This window comes from Rhinopithecus roxellana, chromosome 8 (genome assembly GCF_007565055.1).
Source record: "Rhinopithecus roxellana isolate Shanxi Qingling chromosome 8, ASM756505v1, whole genome shotgun sequence".
Classification (NCBI taxonomy): Eukaryota; Metazoa; Chordata; class Mammalia; order Primates; family Cercopithecidae; genus Rhinopithecus; species Rhinopithecus roxellana.
Genome location: NC_044556.1, coordinates 90,952,796 through 90,976,893, shown reverse-complemented (window position 1 = coordinate 90,976,893; position 24,098 = coordinate 90,952,796).

Below are 24,098 nucleotides of genomic sequence, written 5' to 3'. Positions count from 1 at the left end.
GCCGTAGATGCTGACAGTGGTGCCTGGCTGCCCCAAGAGCTCCTACCAACCATGTGAGCCTGACTCCAGGCATCCCTAACACACCGGGGCCAAGGGGCACGGATCAGGGACCCCCAAGTGGCTTGCCTGCAGCCTGGCTGGGCCGCTCTCCCCCTTGATGCCTGAGCACTGCCGGCTGCTGCGCTGCACCTCCAGTTCAGCCTCCCAGAGCCTCCCACCATCGCTGGTGGCAAGGCCATGCCTGGGACTGCCACATTGTCATCCTGCTGCAGAGTGGGGGCGCCAGAGGCCTCTAACCCCTGCCCAGGCTTCAGGCTCTCCAGGTAGCTTCCCTTCTGCGGATGCTCCAGGCCTTCCCCTGGCTCCTGAGCTCCCGAGCTTCCACCAAATCGGCCCACTTAGGACGGGGTGTGCTCCAAGGCATCAGCATCCAGGGCCAATAGTCCTGGGATCCCCTCCGGTCCTCTGCCTTACCGCTAAGGGATTGTTTTGGATCCCTTGACACCCCTCTGCGGGGCCCCTCTTGCCCCACCCATCCAGAGCTGCCAGGGCTGCTTAAGGGCAATCAGCCAGCCCAGCCCCAAGGGCCCTCATTCTCACAATGCCCCCACCACTGTCGTCTGTCCCAACAAGGACCCAGCCCGTGGGCAACAAGGGAGCTGGTGGGGCCCTGCTTTGCACCATGCTGGCACTAGAGCTAGCAGCCTGATCTCAGGAGACAGGGGCAGAGGCACACCCAGACACACCTCACGACCACCACAAGCAAAACCACCCACACACATAGGCGCACGCTTGCGGGCAAACATTCACCCACACACAGACATACAAAGACACAGACACAGCTTGAAGGAGAGCAAGAGAGGCATAGAAATGGAGGCATAGAAATGGAGGGAGAGAGAGACAGTGATAGAGAGACAGACAGAGTGAGTCAGTAGAGAGTGAGAGAAGGTGACAGAAAGAGTGCAAGGTGGAGGGGGAAGAAGAGAAAGAGAGAGGGTGAGGCAGCTAGAGAGCGAGAACAATAGAGCCTTAGAGGGGAAGAGCTCTGGTCTGGTAGACAGGGCCCCTTTGAGCAGGCCGGGATAGTGTGGTGGGTGCTTGGGCTGGGCCAGAACAGGGTGGCAGGGCTGCCCACGCAGGTGACCCAACTGAGCCCTGAGATGTGTTTTTTCTTGGATTGGTTGGTTGCTAGGGGGTGTGTTTCATAGGGTTTTTCTTTTGTTTGCTCCTCCCTGTCCTCTTGGTGCAGTGGGCCCTGAGATTTGTAGAGTGTGCCCCTCTGTCTGGCAAGAGCCATGGCACTGAGTGTGCCCACAGGGCCCAAGGCCTGGTGTCTCTTGTGTCCTCAGGACTACAGTTTACACGAAGTTGGTGGAAATGGGATTCTGGGTGCACAGGAACAGTTTTCCTGGTGGCTGGTGAAGGCAATGTCCTTTCCCCAGGGAAAGCAGCCCATGCATTCCAGAGCGGAGGTCTTGGCTGGCGTCTGTGGGACCTGCTGCCCCTGCCAGCCCCTTCTCCCAGCTTGGATGATTGCTGTGGAGCTGGATAAATGAATTGAATTGCCTGGGTGTCCTGGGAGTGGGAAGACACCTGGGACCGCAGGGGACCTGCCTCTGTGCCTTCAGGATTGGGCCCCAGCCCACTGCACCCCTGGAAGCAAGCTGGGATCCTACTGGGTCAGCAGTGAGGTGGAAGAAGTGAGATGCTGCTACCTGGTGGTGCTGCAGTGGTGGACCCCCACGAGGAGGTCCTGGGCTGTGGCGGGGGTGGAGGTGTGCGGAAAATGGGAGCAGAGTCAGGGGCGGTTGGGAAGCATGGTGATAAAAGGGGGAAAGAGGGAGGGGGCAGGAAGCCAAAAAGCCTATGGCACCCAATATCTCCAGTGGGTCTCCCATCCAAGTACTGACCAGGCTTAACCCTGCTTAGCTTCCAAGATCAGACAAGATTGTCACATTCAGGGTGGCATGGCCGTAGATGCTGACAATGGTGTCTGGCTGCCCCAAGAGCTAGGACAAACGACTGCACCGGACTCCAGTTGTCCCCGCCACCCCTGGGCCACAGGGCTTGGATCGGAGATCCCTGAGCTGCTCACCCGTGCCCAGGATGGCTGCTCCTCCCCTCTATGCCTGAGCACTGCCGGTTGCCTCTCTGAGCCTTCTGTTGGCCTCCCAGAGCCTCCTGCCATTGCTGGTGGGCAGGCCACACGCAGGATTGCCCCGGTGCTGCCCTGCTGCTGGGTGAGGACGCCAGAGGCCTCTGTCCCCTGCCCAGGCTTCGGGCTCTCTGCACGGGCCCCCTCCACTGATGCTTCAGGTCTTCCACCAGCTGCTGAGCTCCTGAGCTTCCACCACAGCGGGCCTGCTCAGGATAGGCTGTGGTCCAAGGCATCAGGGCCCAAGGCCCATGGTCCTGGGATCCCCTCTGGTCCTCTGCCTTACTGCTGAGGCATTTTGGATCCCTCGCTGCCCCTCCTGCAAGGCCCCCTCTTGCCCCACCTACCCACAGCCACCAAGGCTGCCCAAGGACAATCAGTTGAGGCAGCCCCGAGGGTCCTCTTTCTCACAACACCCCCAGCACTGTCACCTGTCCAGATGAGGACCCGTCCCATGGGCAACAATGGGTCCAAGGAGCCCTGCTTTGCCCCTCACTGGCACTAGAGCCAGCAGCCTGATCCCAGGAGACAGGGCTGAGGCACACCCAGAGATACCTCACCACCATGAGCAAAACCACCCCCCCACACATGGGTGCACATGTGCGGGCACACACACACACAGACACACAGACTAAGACACAGACACAGACAGCTTGTAGGAAAGCAAGAGAGAGGGATGAAGACATACAAATGGAGGGAGAGAGAGACAGTGATAGAGAGAGTGAGGGAGGAGAGAGAGAGAGAGAGAAAAGGTGACAGAAAGAGCATGAGGTGGAGGGGGAAGAAGAGAGAGAGAGAGGGTGAGGGGGCTAGACAGCAAGAGTGATAGAGCCTTGGAGAGGGAGTGCTCTGCTCTGGTAGACAGGGCCCCTTTGAGCAGGCCTGGGTAGGGTGGAAGGTGTTTGGGCTGGGCCAGAACAAGGTGGGAGGGCTTCCCACCTGGGTCAAGCAATGGAGCCCTGGGATGTGCTTTTTCTTGGATTGTTTGGTTGATTTGGGTTTGCATTTCATAGGGCTTTTCCTTTGTTGGCTCCTCTCTGTCCTCTTGGTACAGTGGTCCCCGAGATTTGTAGAGTGTGGCCATCCATCTGGTGACAGCCATGATGCCAAGTGTGCCCATGGGGCCCAAGGCCTGGGTCTCTCTTGTGTCCTTGGTACTGGAGTTTACATGAAATTGGTGGCAATGGGATTCCAGGTGCACAGGTGTTGCTGGATGCGGATGACTAGAGAGACCAGTATGGGTGAATACAGGATGATATTTATTTTAAGGTATGCACCAGCTCAGTGGATTCACATCCAAAAAGCTTAGCATTGAACACACACTGAGCAGGATTTTTATAAGCAAACTTACAGAAGCAAAACAAAGGCAGTTAATCATGCAATGACAGGTCATGTAATCTGTAGCATTACTGCTGCGTTGGCATAATTTGTAGCCTTGCATAGCTGATGGCCTTGTAATTGAATTGAAAGAAAAACAAAAACTGGCTAAATACAGACATTTCTCCTCTTTTTTTCTTCTTTTTTTCCCTCTTCACCCTTGCTCTAGAAGGGGGGTGTCTGGTTTCCTTTGGTTTCAACTTCTTGAACAGAGTTATCTTATAACTGTCCGTAAAGTGAGCTTGCTAGGCAGAGGAAAACTTGTTCTTCTTTTCTTTTTAACCCTGCCTTGCCACATTCTGGGCCTTGGCTTTTACTTTTCTTGGAGTGAATGAATGCAGTACTTATTATTATTAAATTTCTACCTCAGTTTCTCCCTTTGATGTTTTTTATAAACAAGATTTTAATAGAAAGCATCACTATTACTTGATTCCTTATGAAAGAGCAGTGCCTCCTTAGGCACAGGCTGACATTTACACAGAGACATTAGCTGAGTGGTAGTCTCCCTAGCTACAGTTGCTTCTATAGTTGATTGGATGCTTCTAGTTGGGAGGGGTAAGAGGCAAGGAAGTATTAAATGATTCCTAGTATGGCTAGAACTACTCGTATTAAAGTTTTGAATCCACTAAAGGAAGAAAACCAGCCTCCAAAGAGGGAATCAGGAGTCCACCCTTTTCAAGTCTGGACTAGAACATGGACTAATTTTCTCATTCTTGCAGTTATTTCCATAATAGCTCTCCCATTGTCATCAATTTCTAGACAGCAATTAGTTAGATTAAACTTTCCACATACTCCTCCTTCCTGGGCTAGGAGTTAGTCTAAGGTTAATCTATTTTGGTAAATGGCATTTCTCATTTATGTGGCTTGCTGGGCCGGTAAATCTAATGCATTTGCTGTTTCATTAGTGATGATTTCAAGTACTGCCTGCAACCTTATGATGCAGTTAAGCATGTAAATTTGGGTGCGGTATGCCCATGACCCCTCTTGTGCCCACATAGCTGGCCCATAGTATTGAATTATTCTTCAATAGGGGGCCAATCTCTGTCCTTCCAATCTCCTATTTTTATGTCTACATTTCTTTTGTTTATTCTTTTAATTTCATCATAGACAAGATACCCTAAGATTTTTCTTTGTTGCAGTGGGAGTAAGAAGAAGGACGGCTTATTTGTTCCAAATAGACAAGACCCTGTCCATTTGGCTGGTAACTGTTGGTGGGCCCATGGCCCACAAATCCAATAGAGACCAGAGGGTGCTTGCCAGGTATTTGAAGCTTCAAGCTGATACCAAGTGTGAGTTAGAGAAGATAAATGAGAGAATGGATTTGGATGAGGTGATTTGGAGTCCTCTCTGCCCCGCCACAAAGTTTTCCTTAGTGTTTCATTATAATATTGGTGTCCTAAGCAGGTTAGTTCTCCTACTGGTTCTGTAAAATCTTTTCCCCAGTGAGCAACAAAATATCTCCCGATATTAGAAGTTTTTAGGAGCCAGAGGCTTGAACTTAGGAGGTCACTTTGGGGGAAGAGTCAGTCAGAGTAAAATTATCTGGTGGCATTAACTTTTTTGCTTCCCAAGGCCATTGGTCTCCCATGTTAGTTCCTCCACAAACATAACATGAGGAAATGCCTAGCCTGCTGGCAATGTTTTCAGCCAACTGAGCAAACAGATTTTTGAGTACAGGAGGAGGCTCTGATAACTTTTGATCCACATGCTTATAGAATGACTTAAAGACTCAGAAGTGTTGCTGGGCTGGACGGGTCTGTGTTCCTTTTTTTGATAACATATAGGTAGGTTGCTGAGTATGTGTGTATGTAGACATGTGTGGGGTAACCTGCAGTTCACATGGGTAAGTCTGGCTTTAGAATAGTGAAATTTAGAGGATTACAGGTGTTTGCTTCATGATCTAGTTTTCCCGGCATTTCAGTAAGCATAACTGGCCTCTGTTGTGTGCTAAGGTGCAATGATATACAGTATCAACAATCTTTTTCTGGGGTTCTAGGGGGAAAAGATGGAGTTACTCTTGGTATGCATACATATTTGTAGTCATTTCTATAGTATCTTTCCAAAGGTAGGTTACCATAGGGGGGTGAGTGTAGGTATACTGCCTGACAGGCATCAAAATACAGAGAAATAGGCCCTAGGTGAAAGGGAGGAACCTTGGTTTGGTTTAAGAGGGGACCTTCCTTTGACCTTGCACTAATCTCAAATCATTCACCAGGTAAAAATTTAGGATCATAGCAAACATGTGATTGGTTATGTCCTGGGTCACAAATTGAGTAGGTGGTCTGATTATAAGTACAAGTTCCTAAGCAAGTCCATGTAAACTCATAACAAGTATGGTACAATAGAGTTCTAGTGATACTGTTCCCTGACCAGTTAGTATGTGTACAGCGGGGACACCCTTCTGTAGGTTCTTCTTCTAGCATGGTTAAGGGGGTTAAAAACAGCAAAACAATGTACAGCTTATTCATATCCAGCAAGGACAGAAGAGGTCCTTACCTGGGGGAGGAGACTGAGCACCACAATAGAACAATAGAAAAAGTTAGTATTAGGGAAAGCTACTAGTCCTAAGATTTCTTTCTTTCTTTTCTTTTTCCATTTTTTTTTTTTTTTTTTTTGGAGATGGAGTATTGCTCTGTCACCAGGCTGGAATGCAGTGGCACGATTTTGGCTCACTGCAACCTCCACCTCGCAGGTTCAAGGAATTCTCCTGCCTCAGCCACCTGAGTAGCTGGGACTACAGTCATGCACCACCATGCCCAACTAATTTTTGTATTTTTAGTAGAGACGAGCTTTCATCATGTTGGCCAGGATGGTCTCAATCTCTTGACCTTGTGATCTGCCTGCCTTGGCCTCCCAAAGTGCTGGGATTACAGGCATGAGCCACTGTGCCCAGCCCTAGTCCTAAAATTTCTAACCACATTTACTTCCTTGATGAGTCCTCAAGCTTTAGCCCTGCATAGACTAGTCAACTTCTGGTGTGCAACTAGAGTAGGGCTTATCTCCTTAAGCTTCAGCCGTGCATAGACTGGTCAGCTATGGTGTGACCAGAGCAGGGTGGTTGTCTTTAGCAGAAGCTTGGTCTTGTCTCAGGATCAGCTGGATTGGATGATCTGGGTCCTACTGGCTGGTCCACTTTTCTTGAGCTGCCGTTTTCAGCCGATTGTGGTGTATCCAAGGCGCAACACCTGCAAATTTAACAGCAGTGGGAGCAGACAAGATTACAACATAGGGCCCATCCCATATGGGTCCTAGAGAAGTTGGATTCTACTTTTTAACCCAAACAGTGTCTCCAGGTTTAAAGGGGTGTACTGGGTCTGTCAGGCTTATAGGCATTCTCTCTTGTACCCAGCCATGGACCTCTTGCATGGCTATTCCTAATGCTTGCATTTGCTTTCTTAAAGTTAATTCCCCTAGTTCCTGGAGGTCAGCTTTTATTTGACTTATGATTTGGGGGAGGCCAACCGAACAAAATCTCATAGGGTGAATACCCAGTTTGCTTGGTGGGTGTGCCCCTGACTCGGAGGATGGCTATAGGCAAGACCTGATTTCATCTCAGATGAGTTTCTTGGCAATAGTTCTTCAGTAGCTGCTTGAGTGTCTGGTTCATGTGTTCTACTTTTCCTGAACTTTGTGGCCGATAGGCTGTATGTAACTTCCACTTTATTTTTAACAGTCGTGTTAAAACTTGCATTATATCAGCTACAAATTCCAGCCCATTGTCTGACCCTAAAGTTAGAGGCAGTCCAAACCTGGGGTAATGTCTCTTAACAGTACTTTAGTCACTTCTCATGCTTTTTCTGTCCTGGTGAGGAAAGCATCAACCCATCCTGGAAAGGTGCAAATAAGCACTAGCATATACCAACAGCCTCTGGCATGGGACAGTTTGGTAAAGACTATAAGTAAGTTTTCACAAGGCATGGCTCCTATTTCCTGAATTTCTGGGTGCTGTGTGGGCCCTCGTCATGGTTTGTTCTGAGTACAGGTTAAACATAGTTCACAGATGGCTCGAGTGATGGCAGAGAGCCATGGCATGTAGAAATGACATTTTAATAACTTTTTCCAGTGCTGTTTCTCCCATATGAATTCCTTGATGAATTTGTTTTATGAAGGATAACATCCCCAGAATGGCTAATCTCCCATCAAATAATTTCCACTGCCATCCTTTAATATATTTTCCAGTTTCTTTGGGAAACCAGGCTCTTTTATTTCAAGTATAACTTGGGTCCTCTTGGAGAGGAGGTTCTGGGAGGAGAGGCATAGCTAAGGCTTCTTCTGCTTTCTCTTTAGAGTGCAGCATAATTTTTGCTGCCCATTTTGCCTCTCTGTCTGCCTTTCTGTTTCCTCTAGCTTCTGGCGTTCCTGCCTTTTGGTACCCTCTGCACTGCATTACAGCTACTTTTTCTGGAGCCCATACAGCCTCTAAGAACTGTAGAATCTCTTCCTTGTACTTTATTTCTTTGTCTCCAGTTGTTAAAAGTCTCTGTCTTTAATCTATAGTTCTGTGTACATGCAATGTAGTAAAAGTATACTTAGAATCATTGTAAATATTGACCTTGTCTTTTGCTAGCAACAGTGCTCTTGTCAGGGCTATTAATTCTGCCTTTTGAGCTGATGTTCCAGTAGGCAGAGACTGAGCTTCTACTACTGAGTCCAATGTTACCACTGCATACCCGGCATGTCCAACCCCTTCTAGCACAAAACTACTTCCATCTGTGAAGTACTTGACATCTGGTTCTCTGAGGGACCCAGCTGTTGAATACCAACTGGAGAATACCTCATCTACTGTTTTGACACAGTCATGGAGGGGAGCTCCCGGTTCGACAGGGAGCAGAGTAGCTGAATTTAAGGTGTTCACTGTTTCTAAAATAATGTAAGGATTTTCACATAGAAGCCCTAGTTACTGAGCCATTCTTGGGTTTGATAACCAATGATGCCCTCTTTGACCCATCAAAGTTATCATTGAGTGTGTACACCCAGATGGTTAGCTGCTCTCCCAGAGTTAATTTACTAGCCTCTTGTGTTAACAAGACAGTGATAGCTAATGCTTTAAAGTAAGGAGGTCATCCTAGCACCACGGAGTCCAGTTGTTTGGATAAATATGCCACTGGGTGATGCCAGGATCCTATAACTTGAGTCAGAACCCCTATAGCCATTCCCTTTCATTCATGAGCATATAGAAAGGCTTAGTTATATCTGGTAGTCCTAAGGCTGGGGCCTGAGTTAAAGCTTCTTTGATCTGTTTGAATGCTATTTCCTGTTGTGGGAAGTCAGGGACTCCCAGCAGAGGGACTGGCTGGAGCCATGGCAAAGGAACATAAATTGTGATTTCATGGACATTTATCAGTTCCCAAAATTAATACTTTTATAATTTCTTATGCCTGCCTTTACTGCAGTCTCTGAACATAAATTGTGAAGGTTTCATGGACATTTATCAGTTCCCAAAAATAATACTCTTATAATTTCTTTTGCCTGTCTTACTTTAATCTCTTAATCCTGTTATCTTCATAAGCTGAGGATGTACATCACCTCAGGACCCTGTGATGATTGCATTAGCTGTACAAATTCATTGTAAAACATGTGTGTTTGAACAATATGAAATCTGATTATAAAATATGGGTGTTTGAACAATATGAAACCAGTGCAGCTTGAAAACAAACAGAATAACAGCGATTTTAGGGAACAAGGGAAGACAACAACAAGGTCTGACTGCCTGTGGGGTCAGGCAGAATAGAGCCATATTTTCCTTCTTGCAGAGAGCCTATAAATGGACTTGCAAGTAGAAGAGATATCACTGAATTCTTTTCCCAGCAAGGAATATTAATAATTAATACCCTGGGGAAGGAATGCATTCCTGGGGGTAGGTCTATAAATGGCTGCTCCTGGAGTGTCTGTCTCATACAGTTGAGATAAGGACTGAAATAGGCCCTGGTCTCCTGCAGTACCCTCAGGCTCACTAGGGTGAGGAAAAACCCCACTATGGTGAAATTGAGGTCAGACAAGTTCGCTGCTCTCAAACCCTGTTTTCTGTTGTTTAAGATGTTTATCAAGACAATATATGCACAGCAGAATATAGACCCTCATGAATAATTCTAATTTTGCCCTTTGCCTTGTGATCTTTGCTTTGCACTTTTCCTTGTGATCTTTACTGGCCTTTGAAGCATGTGATCTTTGTGACCTTCTCCCTGTTCATACAACCCCTCGCCTTTTGAAATCCCTAATAAAACTTAGTGGTTTTGCAGCTCAGGTGGGACATCACAGACCTACCAATATGTGATGTCACCCCTGGCAGCCCAGCTGTAAAATTCCTCTCTTTGTACTCTTTCTTTTTATTTCTCAGACCAGCCGACACTTAGGGAAAATAGAAAGAACCTACGTTGAAATATTGGGGGTGGGTTCCCCTGATAATTTCCTGATTAGTTTCCCAAAGGAAGGGCTCTTTTTCTCCTCATTTTGTGGCTTCATATAACGGCTTAGCCATCAGTGAAAAATTTGGAATCCAGATGTGGCAGGATCCTGCTGCCCTTAAAAATTATCTTGTTTGATGTTGGGTGGTCAGGGTTGGAAGTGCACAAACAGCTTCCTTCCATTCATTGCCAAGCCAGCATTTCCCATGGCTTACTATGCAACTTAGATATTTAACCTCTTCCTGGCAAATTTGGGCTTTCTTTTTAGATACTTTTTAATCTGCTTTCCATAGGACGTCTCAGGTTCCCTGACAACAGTCCTCTCATGTTAAAAGAAGCTTGTCCACGTACTGTAACAAGGCACAGTTATCATTTTTCAGGGTATAGTCCTGGGGTCTGAGGCCAATGCTTCCCCAAAGATTGTGGGAGAGTTTTTAAACCCTTGCAGGAGCCTAGTCCAGGTGAGCTGTGTAGCTTCTTTGTCTCATTGAAATGCAAAGATAGGCTAACTGGTGCCAAGCAGATACAAACGAAAGTGTCCTTTAAGTCTAAAACTGTAAACCCAGCAGCACTTGCTGGAATGAGTTCCATTAAAGCATATGGGTTGTGTACCACTGGATGGATGGTTACCATGACCTGGTTCATGGCACATCCTGCACTGGTCTATAATGCATCAGACCCTGGTCCTGGCAGTGGCTTTCATACTGGCAAAAGTGAAGTATTCCAGTGTGACTGGCATTGGACTAAAATCCCATGTTTATAGAGCTGCTCTAAGTGTTTACAGATTCCCTGTACAGCCTTTTGGGGGAACTGGGTACTGAGGAACCCAAACAGGAGTTGCCCCTGGTTTTAATTCTACTACTATTGGTGCATGATTTACAGTTAACCCAGGTGGGTTGTCCTCAGCCCACACTCCAGGAATTTCTCTAACTGCAATAATAATTTTTATTTTTCTCACGTATGAGGTTGCATTGGTGCCTGCAATTTCTTTCTATAAAGTCTCCACTCCTCAGCCAGTGGGACAATAAGGGTTAACACCTTGATCTTCAGGTGAGTCAGATTTAAAGTCATACCTTCCTGTGGGCCAAAAGTAATCTGTGCTTGCAGTTTTTGAAGTAAGTCTTCCTAAAAAGGGAACTGGACAATTTGGGAGGTATAGAATCTCATGCTGGACTCCTCATCCTCCTATAACCCACCTCCTTGACCAGTGGAATGGCCTCTTCTCTGAGACTCCAATTGCTCCTACAATAGTTGTATAGTTCTTGGATAGTGGCCCTATGGGTGGAGTTACTACAGAGTGTTCAGCCCCAGTATCTACCATAAAGTCCATCAATTGGCCTCCAACTTCTAATGTGACCATAAGTTCCTGGAGGTTTAATGAGAAGGAGCCCCGTCTGTCCTAGTCTTCATATCTTTCAGCCCCTGCCAGCCAGATTAGACCAGTATCCAGTTCCTCTATGTTGCAACAGCCCCTGGTCAATGGCTCTTTTTCTCATGGCGTTGGCCATTTCCCTCATTGCCTTCTGGCCATTCATCTTTCCAGTGTCCTTTCTTTTTGCATCACACATATTGATCCTTCTCTAGCCTTGGTTAGCTCTCGAATTCCTGTCTAACTTGACCTCTTCCATGTCCACGTCTATGTCCTTGTCCTCTCACATTGCTAGGTTCTCTCTCTATGAAGGCTGCTGCTAACAGATCAGCTTTCTTTCTTTTTAAGCCTCTGTTCTGTTCCCTTCTTTGCCTCCTGGTCATGATTAACATACACTTTGGTGGCCACTTCTATAAGCTGAGTGGCATTCATGCCTGCAAAACCTTCCAGTTTCTGAAGCTTTAGCTTTTAACACCCTGGGCCTGTCCTACAAATGATGTATTCACCATACACTGATTTTCAACAGTCTCAGGGTGAAATGGGGTGAAAAACCAGTATGCCTCACAGAGTCTTTGATAAAACTGGCTAGGGCTCTCATAACTTCCCTGAAGCATCTCTGAGATCTTTCATATATTAATTGTCTTTTTTTCCACCATCCCTTAGCCCTTGCAGAAGTGCCTCTTTGTACCTCTGCAAATGCTGAAGCTGAGTCGCATCTACTGAGTCCCAGTTGGGATCCTGGTCTGAGAACTGGCCCTGAACATATGCCTGAGCATTCACTTTGTCTGCTGGTGCATTGGCTTCTGGCCAGCGGAGAGCTGCCTGGGTTACTCTCCTGCACTCTTCAGTGTTAAACAGCACGAGAAGAAGCTGCCTGCAGTCTGGTCATGTTGGATTGTGTATCAGAAAGATGGACTACATCAGATCTATAAGAGTTTGGGGCTTCTCCATATAGGAGGTATGGTGTTTCCAGTTTAAGAGATCAGTGGTTGAAAAGGATTGAGAGGTGAAAGTCCATTGCCCCCCTTGGACTTAGCCTTGGTCATCATCATAAATGGGTCCTCGCATCTCCCTGAGAGGCATTTGCATAACTCAAGCATGGCCAGATCTGAGTCTGCCTGCTTGACTATCTTGACTTCCTTCCCTGACCTCTCGAGGCTTTCATCCTTCTCTTCAGGGTGAGACTTGGGGGCATGCTAGCTCCTTAATCTGGTTCCTGGGGGGCTGTTGGTCTCAGTAAAGGGGGGTAGGCTGGGACATACGGAGTAGGAGTCTCTTTTGTCTCTGGCAGCTCTAGCAAAACTGGTTTTCTTTCTCTGTCTGGAACTTTGCCTTTAACTCTGCATCTGTCAATGAAGCTGCTCTTTCATTTTTGGTTCAACTCAGGCCACAAGTGTTTTGCAATAAGCTGCTGAACAGTGCTGGATCCAGGTCAGTTTGTCTGCAGTATATTTAACCATGAGTCAATATAAGGAAATTGATTGTGATGCCCAGGCAGGCTGTCCTCCAACCCCTGTCACCACCTTAAATGCACGGCCAATTGTTTCCCTATCTATAGTTCCTTTGGTCAGTCATACAACACCAAAAGAAGGCCATTCTAATTCACAGAGAGTTCTCAACCTCTGGGGGGTTAGCTTAACTCCATAATCCCTTGGAAAACCTTTCTTAAAGTTCTGTAACATGCACTCCAATGGAGTGGGTTTTGATGACTTTCCTCCAGTTTCCTCCCTTTATGATGCAGCACACCCACTTTTCCTTTTGTTTCAGACCTATCAGACCATCTCTCCTATTATGCGAGTTTTCAGATGCCACTTGACTTTGGAGAGGTCCTTATTCCCACCACAACTCTGAGCTGTGGGGCAGCTCCTGTTATCATACATGGTTCACGACTAATCCACGTCGGCCCCACACATTGCTGGGAGCACACAGTCCATGCTAAAAGATTGGTGACTCCCCATGTCACTCCCTGCATTGGTTCCTCCCAGAATTGTCTCTTTCACAACCTCCCCGCTCCCAGTTCCTGTGTTCCTAATTGGGGTGGCAAGTCACTCTCGCCACCTCCAATTTCCCTTTCCTAACCTACTTAGTGAGCCACTCTCATGTCCTGTGTCCACTGGGGTGTGACTTTCATCTGAATTGGTGAGCCTCTCTCACCACTCCCCACCCAGTCCCTCGGGATCGGATTAGTAGTTACACCCCGGGAGGTGATCAGGCTCCTTTTCTGTCCTTATTGGACAGATCCTGCCTTGGGCCCCAAAACCTTACCGTGGTTCCTGAAGTGTGTTCTTTCTGAAATCATCAGGTAGTTCCTCCCTCAGGTTCTGTTGTGCTGCTGGATAGGTGCATTGGGTCATGGGAGATTTCCCCTCCAGGCTGAAGTTCTCCAGGCAGCGCCTGGGGTCACAGGTTTCCTTGACCCAGGGCTCTAGCCCCACAGGAAAAGGGGACGGTAAATCGGCCATCTCTACTCCTCCTGGCTGGCTCACTAAGAAATGTTACAGGATGCAGAGGACTAGAGAGACCAGTATGGGTGAATACAGGAGGTAAGGTACACACCGGCTCAGTGGATTCACATCCAAAAGGCTGAGCATTGAACAAAGACTGAGCAGGATTTTTATAAGTAAACTTGCAGAAACAAAACAAAGGCAGTTAATCATATGTCAGGTCATGTGATCTACAGCATAACTGATGACTTGGTAAAACTTGTGGCCTTGTAGCTGCGTTGAAAGGAAAACAAACACTGACTAAATACAGATATTTGCCCTTTTTTTTCCCCCTTCACCCTTACTCCTGAGGAGGGGTGTCTGGAGCCTATTCCTTTGGTTTCAACTTCTCCAACAGCGTTATCTTATAACTGTCCTTAAAGTAAGCTTGCTAGGAAGAGGAAAACTTATTCTTTTCTTTTTAATGCTTGACTTGCCACATTCTAGGCCTTGGCTTTTATTTTTCTTGGAGTGAATGAACGTAGTACTTATTATTATTTATATTATTTTTAAATTTCTGCCTCACAGGGATGGTTTTCCTGGTGGGTGGTGAAGGTGAGGTCCTTTCTCTGGGGAAAGCAACCCATGCGTTCTGGAGTGGAGGTTCTGGCTGGTGTCTGTGGGACCTGCTGCTCCTCTCCCTTCTCCCAGCTTGGACGGTTGTGGTGGCTCCAGATGAGTGAATTGAATTGCATGGACGTCCTGGGATCAGGAACACACCTGGGATGGCAGGGAACCTGTGCCTTGCACCTTCAGGGTTGGGCCCCTGCTGGCCCTGCCCAGGGCAGTGAGCCAGGCTCCTGCTGGGAGGTGGTTAGGCAAAAGAGGTGGGATGCTGCTACCTGGCAATGCTGCAGTGGCAGACTCCCACTAGGAGGTTCCAGGCTGTGGCTGGGGTACAGGCAGGTAGAAAAGGGGGAGCAGAATCAGGAGGCGGTTGGGAAACAGGGTGATTAAAGGGGGAAAAAGGGGGAGAGCGGAAAGAGGGAGGGAGGGGGAAAGAAGGAGGGAATGGAAAGAGGGAGCGAGCAGGAAGCCAAAAAGCCTACAGCACATGGTATATTCCCAGACGGTCTCCCATCCAAGCACTAACCAGGCCTGTCTCTGCTTAGCTCCCAAGATCAGATGAAATCGGCATTTTCAGGGTGATATGGTCCTAGACTCTGACAGTGACACCTGGCTTCTCTAAGAGCTTGTCCCAGCCACGGGGGGGCGCCTGACTCCAGGCAATTCACCTCTACACCCGAGCACCACAGGCCACCACACTGCACATTCTGTTGGCCTCCCAGAGCCTGCCGCCATCGCTGGTGGCCTGGCCACCTACTGGACTGCCACAGCACCCCTTTGCTTCCGGCAGCCTCTCTTCCACTGACACTCCAGTCCTTCCCCGGGCCCCCAAGCTCCCGACCTTCCACCACATCGGGTGCTCAGAAAACTGTGTGCTCCTGTGCCTCAAGGCCCAAGGTCCATGGTCCTGGGATCTCCTCCTATTCTCCACCTTAGAGCTGAGGGATTGTTTTGGATCCCTCGCCGCCCCTCCTGCAAGGCTCCCTCTTAACCCACCCACCCAGAGTCCCCAGGGCTGCCCAAGGGTGATCAGCTGACCCCGCCCCATGGGCCTTCTTTCTTAAAATGTCCCCACCACTGTCGCCTTTCCCGACGGGCAACAAGGGGGCTTTGGGCCCTGCTTTGCCCCACAATGGCACTAGAGCCAGCTGCCTGATTCTGAGAGAGAGTGACTGAGGCACACTCAGACACACCTCACGACCACCATGAGCAAAACCACCCCCTCCCCACACACAAACACACATGGGCGCTCGCTCTCAGGCACACAACACACACAGACTCACAAGGACTCAGACATAGCTTGAAGGAGAGCAAGGGAGAAAGGGATGGAGAGATAGAAATGGAATGAGAGACAGCAATAGAAAGAGAGAGTGAGGGAGGAGAGAGAGAGAGAATGAGAGAGAGAGAGGAGACAGAGCGCCAGGTGGAGGGGGAAGAAGAGCAAGAGGAGGGTGACGGAGCTAGAGAGCAAGAGCTATAGAGCCTTGGAGAGGGAGTGCTCTGCTCTGGTAGACAGGGCCCCTTTGGATTGGTTGGTTGCTCTGGGGTTGCCTTTCGCAGGGTTTTTCCTTTGTTGCCTCCTCCCTGTCCTCTTGTTGCAGTGGCCCCCAAGATTTGTAGAGTGTGCCCATCAGTCTGGTGGACACCTTGGCACTAAGGTGCCCACAGGGCTGGAGGCCTAGGCCTCTCTCGTGTCCTTGGAACTGGAGTTTACACGAAGTTGGTGGCAATGGGATTCCGGGTGCACAGGGACAATTTTCCTGGCTGGTGAAGGCAATGTCCTTCTCCCGGGGAAAGCAGCCCCCTCTGCTTCTGGAGCAGAGGTCTTGGCTGGCATCTGTGGGACCTGCTGCCCCTGCCTGCCCCTTCACTTGGACGGTTGCTGCGCTATCGGATGAGTGAATTGAATTACCTGGTGTCCCGGAAGCAGGAAGACACCCGGATTGCAGGGAACCAGCCCCTACCCCTTCCGGGTCGGGCTCTGGCCCGCCCCACCCTGTCTTGAGTCGGGCTCCTGCTTGGATGGTGGCGAGGCGGAGGAAGTGGGATGCTGCTACCTGGCGGTGCTGCAGTGGCGGACCCCCATGATGAGGTCCCAGGCTGGCTGGGGCGCAGGTGGGCAGTAAAGGGGGAGAAGAACCTTTGGGCAGTTGGGAAGCATGACAATAAAATGGTGCAAAAGGAAAAGAGTGGGAAGCCAAAAGGCGCACCCAGTATTTTCAAGCACAGCATCCAGTATTTTCAAGTGGTCTCCCATCTAAGTACTAACTAGGCCTTACGCTGCTTAGCTTCTGAGATTAGACGAGATCGGACACTTTCCAGGATGGTGTACCCATAGATGCCGACAGTAGCGCTCGACTTTCTGAAGAGATCAGCCCTGCTACGCGCGCATGACTCCAGTCGCACCGCCACCCAGGGGCTGCGGGTCTCTGATCTAGAACCCCTGAGCCACTCCCCACTCTAAACCCGAGCACCACCTGCCGGCCGGCGGAGCTGTGACTTCTGTCGGGCCTCCCAGAGCCTTCCAACATTGCTGGCGGCCAGGTCGTGCATGGGACCGTCACAGCGCCCGCCTGCTGCCTGGAGAGTGCACCAGAGGCCTCGGTCCCCTGCCCAGGTTGCGGTGGCACCAAATGAGTGAACTGAATTGCCTTAGCGTCCTGGCAAATTTTTTGTTTTGCTTCCGATTTGCATGAGCTCCTGCTATATTTTGAATACTAACCTCTTATTATATATGGTTTGAAAGTATTTTATTTCGTCTTAAAGGTTTTCTTATGTTTTGCTGTGCACAATATTTTTAGTTTAATACAGTACAACTTTATGGTTAGTTTTGTTGCTATACTTTTGATATCATATTTAAAATGTCATTGCCGAGGCCGCCATATCATGGAGGCTTTTCTTATGCTTTTGTTAAATATTTTTAAAGGATTTATGTATAAAATTTAAATCTTTATTTTGAGTTAATTTTTGTGTATGGTGTAAGAAATATGATCTAATTTTATTATTGTGCTTGTGAGTATCCAGTGTTCCCAGCACCAAGTATTGAAGATGCTGTACTTTCTGTATTGTGTATTCATAGTGCCCTTGTCAACAATTAACTTTAGATACATAGATTTACATCTGGGCTCTGTATTCTGCTCCATTGGTTTTTGTGCTGGTTCCTATTAACATACCATTCTATTATTTTTATAGTAGCCTTGAAATAGAGTTTTAAATAGTAAAGTATAATGTCTCTAGATTTGGTTTTTCTCCTCATGATTGCTTTGGCCATTCAGTATTTCTTATAGTTTTATATAAATTTATTTTCTATTACTATAAAAAGTGGCATAGGAATTTTGATAGGAATTTGAATTAATCTAGAATCCTTTGGGTAATATAGCACTTAAATTATGTTTATTCTTCCAATCCATAAACATGTAACATATTTACATTTATTAGTGTCTTCTTTAATTTCTTTAATCAATATCTTGTATTTTATTTTTGCAAAGATCTTTCACCACATTGGTTAAATTTTTTGTTAGGAAATTTATTAATTTGTTGCTATTTTAAATGAGATTTTTTTCTTTTTTACCAGTTTGTTGCTAGCATATAGAATCAAAACTGATATTAGCATGTTAATTGTATATTCTGCTTCTTTACTGAGTTTATTTATTAGTTTAAACAATTTCTTGGTGTACTATTTATGGTTATATATATATAAGATTATGTCATCTACAAACAGTGAGTTTTTTTCTTCTTTTCAATTTGCATCTTCTAAATTTTCTTGCTTAATTATTCTATGTAGGACTTCCAGTTCTATGTTAAAATAGAACTGTTAGAATGGGCATAATATAGACTTACACTGGTGTTTGCGGATTTGGAGGAGCAAACACCTCTTTTGTTTTTATAAATTGGTTTCAGTAGGTAAAGATCTTCATCTTTTGGGTCTCATGGCTGATAATATCTTTTCTGTGTCTGCAGTAAAAAGGATTGTAGCTGGGTTACAAGGTTGCTGCCAAATCTGGAGTGAGTTTTACCTTTAGTGGGCTTGTTACCAGGAGCACATGTGGTGAGTCCTGTCGTGTTTTTAAGTAGACTGGATTGTCTTCAGGACTTTCCTCTGTGGAGCAGGCACTAGGGCACGTTTCTGCTATATGGTGGGCCTAATACCAGATGCATAGATGAGTGTAGCTCCCACTGAGTACCTAGCAGGGTTTCCCCAGGTTATCTACAAACAGTGACTTTTGAACTGTTTTGTGTGGGTCACAAGTATGATCTCCCCAGCTTTTTTCTTATTCCTCATGATTGGTTTGGCCATTCCTCATGATTGGTATTTCTTGTAGTTCTATATACATTGTAGGCTTGCATTTTCTATTACTATGAAAAGTGGCACAGGAATTGTGATAGGGATTTGAGTTAACTTACAGATTGCTTTGGATAATATGACACTTTATTAACCAAAGGACCTGCCTTCTCAAAATGACTCTTCTTTATCTTGGGTTTTAGCACAGTTTCCTAATGCCCTGTATCCCAAAGCTCACTATATTGTCCAGGCTGTTCTTGAACTCCTGGCCTGAAGTAGTCCTTCTGCCTCAGGCTCCTGAATGGAAGAGATTAGTGTCATGAGCCACTGTGCCTGGCTCTCTCATAAAGTTACTTTGGCTGACTAGTTTTTGTTGTTGCAGGGCAATATAAAAGTAGGGAACTCCTATTCCATTATCTTGATAATGTCACTGTCTCCATACATTTCTGCCTTATTTTGTTCTCTTGTATGTTTGTGTGTTATTTTAGGTTCAAATCTTAAGAACAAAATGCTAGAATTTATACATTGTTGTAAAAAGTAAATTACATAGTTCATAGGTACCCTATATGTATTATAATGTTCACTTGTAAGATTAAGTTTAGTGAGACAAAGGGCTTATTAAGGTTTTCATCCACTTTTTTTCAAGCTGTATCCAAACTATAATATAGTTTTTGCCCAAATTTTTATTTTATCAGTTACTCCTAACCATATTTCACAACATTTATATTTTTTATTTAGAAATGCAAGGCTATTATTTGCTTTTAAAGGCTGTATTACAGCTTTTTTATTTTGCGAAATAATAGCATCAATATATTAGTAATATAAAGTTATATACAGTGTAAATATTTATTCGTTAGAATTTTCTCATTAGAAAATTCTGTTAATTATTGTAGTGCATTTTCAGCAAAATTGTACTGCCATACACCACAGGGCAATGATTCAGAATGCCTGATCTTTATACATGCACAGTTACAACTGAACATTGTAGTTATTTATAGAAAGTATTTTATGGTGTTATATCAATGTCCCAAACAAGATTTTATGGGTAAATGTTTCTTTCATTCTAATTTTGCAATTCCATGTTAACTGTGTTTTTATTTTAGGGTAGGTTCCTTGGCATCAGTTTATTGTATTCTTGGTTTTACCTAAGTATTATTTTGGATGACACTGTACAACTTTTTATGTACAGTTTATATCAATGTACAGTTTAATTATAATATGAATCAGCCATATATTTATTCACAATTCTATTTATGTTTATCAAACTTAATGAAAACTAAGCAAACTAATGTTACATGATAAATTTCCAATCAGCTATCTTACACTTAAGCAAATACACCGAATAATAGTTTTTAGCCTTATTGCTGCTTTTTTTCAAACTATGTTTTATATCCTCTGTGACCAAGGAAATTTCTGATATTGTCCTATCAGGCTAAAGAAACAAGCAAAAAGACAGTGATTATACTTTCAAGTAGCAGTTTGTTTAGGGACCCAGATATGCCATATGTCGACTACTGTGCTCATATTTCTTTGTTTTAATAAGGCTGTGGTCCAAAGTCTTACATCTTTATAGAAATTAAAGCTTTTCAGTCCCATACTAAAGACAAAACAGCCCCATGATCTAAATCCAAGGGTTATGGCTTAGAGTGAAGACCATTTCTTGTTGACATGGAGATGTTTGAGTTGGTCTATAATAAATCTATGGGAGAGGCAGGTTGTGATGACTTGGAGGTATTGGCTGCCTTCATGGTCTCAAAGTCCTCTGCCAAGTTCACCTCAGCAGCGCTGTACTCCTGTTCTGCTGTCAGGTTGGGAATGCTCAGCCAGTAGTTGTCCCCTGCATGGTCCACAACTGTGGGTGCTTCCCTGATTCACTGCCTGCCAGGAATGCAACTGTAGCAAATGAGGCCGGTAAGGGGACAGAAGTTAACTGGCCACTGCCTGGCTGGGGAAGAGAGCAGTGGGCACCCAATCCTAGCTCACATGCCAAGTACTGTCCTCATCCCAGCACCCAGGGGTGTCTCCCATAATGTGCACTGCCTGACCTGATATAAATGGAGAGCTAAGCTAAGGCCTAAAGTTGACAAGGGGCTTTCCAGAGCCCCAAGTGTGTTAGGCTAGCACTGGATGGAGAGAGTAGAGTGTGATGAGGTGGGAACAGTGGGAATTCTGCCACGTGGCATGGAGTTTCTCGTAACTCTGGACTGCCCAGGTGCAGTGACCAGAAGGGAATCAGGGAGAGGGAACAGTCTGACTCACAGACATGGTTATTTATTGTCAGTGTGGAAAAGTTTACTGAAGGAGATACAGGGTGGGGGCACGGCATTAACATAATTCTCAGGGCTGAAAATGCCACCTTTTAATAATTTTTTTCTTAGGACCCCACAAGTGTGTCACTGGGTCTGTTTTTAGTTCCATGTACAAACACAGTGCTCTCCTCAATAATGAAAGTAGCACTATTATGTTGGGAAGAGAGACAGCAGCAGCACTTATGAATAAAAGCCCATTGACAGATTGAGTTCGTCATGCTTACACTAATTTATACATGATATGATTTCAGGTCATGTATAATGTGTGATATGAAGTAAAAATATTAAGCAGTTTCTCTTAAAATGTAGCTATTTCAACATTGCTCTTTACATTATACCTAACGTATATAGGGGCTTTTGACTCACAAAAATGGTCCACAGTTTTGGTAAATGTCTGTATTTTTTCCCAGTAAACCATATTCTTAACACAAATGTTAGCACTCAATACTGCTTTTTTATTTTTTATTTTTATTTTTAACTTTTATTTTAAGTTCAGGGGTACATGTGAAGTTTGTTACATATGTAAGCTTGTGTCATGGGGGCTTGCTGTACAGATTATTTCATCACCCATGTATTAAGCCTAGTGTTCATTAGTTATTTTTTTTGGTTCTCTCCCTCCTCCCACCTCTACCTTCAGATAAGTCCCAGTGTCTTTTGTTCCTTTCCATGTGTCCATGTGTTCTCATCATTTAGCTCCCACTTATAAGTGAGAACATGCAGTATTTGTTTTTCTGTTCCTGTGTTATTTTGCTAAGGATAATGGCCTTCAGTTCCATTCAGGTTCCCACAAAGGACATGATCTCATTCTTTTTTAGGGCTGCATAGGATTCCGTGGTGTATATGTACCACATTTTCTTTATGCAGGCTATTATTTATGAGCATTTATGTTGATTCCATGTCTTTGCAATTGTGAATAGTGCTGCAGTGAACATACACATGAATTTGTCTTTATAATAGCATGATTTATATTCCTTTGGTTATATACCCAGTAATGGGATAGCTGGGTCAAATGGTATTTCTGTTTTTAGTCAGTGTGTAAGGGTTCTTTTTCTCTGCAACCTTGCCAGCATTTGTTACTTTTTGACTTTTTAATAATAGCCATTCTGATTGGTGTGAAATGGTATCTCATTGTGGCTTTGATTTGCATTTCTCTTATGATCAGTTACATTGAGCATTTTGAAATATAATTTTTGGTTGCATGGATGTTTTCTTTTGAAAAGTGTCTGTTCATGTCTGTTGCCCACTTTTTAATGGAGTTGTGTTTTTGTTTTCTTATAAATTTAAGTTCCATGCTGGATATTAGACCTTTGCCAAGTGCATAGTTTGCAACAGTTTTCTCCCATTCTGAAAGTTGTCTGTTCATTCTGTTGATACTTTTCTTTTATGTGCAAGAACACTTTAGTTTAATTAAATCCCATTTGTCAATTTTTGCTTTTGTTGCTATTGCTTTTGGCTTCTTCGTCATGAATTCTTGGCCCATTTCCATGTCCTAAATGGTATTGCCTAGGTTCCCTTCTGGGGTTTTTATAGTTTTGGGTTTTACATTTAAGTGTTGTATCCATCTTAAGTTAGCTTTTGTATATGATGTAAGGAAGGGGTCCAATTTCAATCTTCTGCAAATGGCTAGCCAGTTATCTCGGTAACATTTATTAAAAAGGAAATCTTTTCCCCATTGCTTGTGGGTTTTTTTTTTGTTTGTTTTTTTTTGTTGTTGTTGTTTTTTGTTTTTTTTTTTTTTGAGATGGAATCTGGCTCTGTTGCCCAGACTGGAGTGCAGTGACATCCATTGCTTATTTTTATCAGGTTTGTCAAAGACAGATAGATTTATAATTGAAAGTGTGCAGCCTTGTTTCTATGTTTTTTATTCTGTTCCATTGGTATATGTGTGTTTTTGTTCCAATACCATGCTGTTTGGGTTATTGTAGCCCTGTAGTATAGTCTGAAGTTGGGTAGCATGATGCCTCCAGCTTTGTTCTTTTTGCTTGGGATTGCCTTGGCTGTACAGCCTATTTTTTGGTTCTATGTGAATTTTAAAATAGTTTTTTTCTAGTTCTGTGAAGCATGTCCTTGGTAGTTTAATAGGAATAACATTGGATCCCTAAATTGTTTTTGGGCAGTATGGCCACTTTTACAATATTGATTTTTTTCTATTTTAAGCATGGAATGTTTTTCCATTTGTTCCTGTTGTCTAATTTTTTTAATTATTTAAGTTTTAGGGTACATGGGCGCAATGTGTAGGTTTGATACGTAGGAATACATGTGCCATGTTGGTTTGCTGCACCCATCAACTTATCATTTACATTAGGTATATCTTCTATTGCTATCCCTCCCCCAGTCCCCAACCCCCTGACAGACCCTGGTGTGTGATGTTTCTTGCCCTGTGTCCAAGTGATCTCATTGTTCAATTCCCACCTACGAGTGAGAACATATGGGGTTTGGTTTTCTGTCCTTGTGATAGTTTGCTGAGAATGATGGTTTCCAGCTTCATCTGTGTCCCTGCAAAAGACAAGAACTCATCCTTTTTTTATGGCTGCATAGTATTCCATGGTGTATACGTGCCACATTTTCTTAATCCAGTCTATCATTGATAAACATTCAGGTTGGTTCCAAGTCTTTGCTATTGTGATAGTGCCTCAATAAACATACATGTGCATGTGTCTTTATAGTAGCATGATATACAATCCTTTGGGTATATACCCAGTAATGGGATGGCTGGGTCAAATGCTAGTTCTAGTTCTAGATCCTTGAAGAATTGCCACACTGTCTTCCACAATGGTTGAACTAATATACACTCCCACCAATAATGTAAAAGTGTTCCTATTTCTCCACATCTTCTCTGGCACCTGTTGTTTCCTGACTTTTTAGTGATCACCATTCTAACTGGTGTGAGATGGTATCTAATTGTGGTTTTGATTTGCATTTCTCTGAAGGCCAGTGATGATGAGCATTTTTTCCATGTGTCTGTTGGCTGCATAAATGTCTTCTTTTGAGAAGTGTCTATTCATATCCTTCACCCACTTTTTAATGGGGTTGTTTGATTTTTTCTTGTAAATTTGTTTAAGTTCTTTGTAGATTCCAGATATTAGCCCTTTGTCAGATGAGTAGATTGCAAAAAATTTCTCCCATTCTGTAGGTTGCCTGTTCACTCTGAT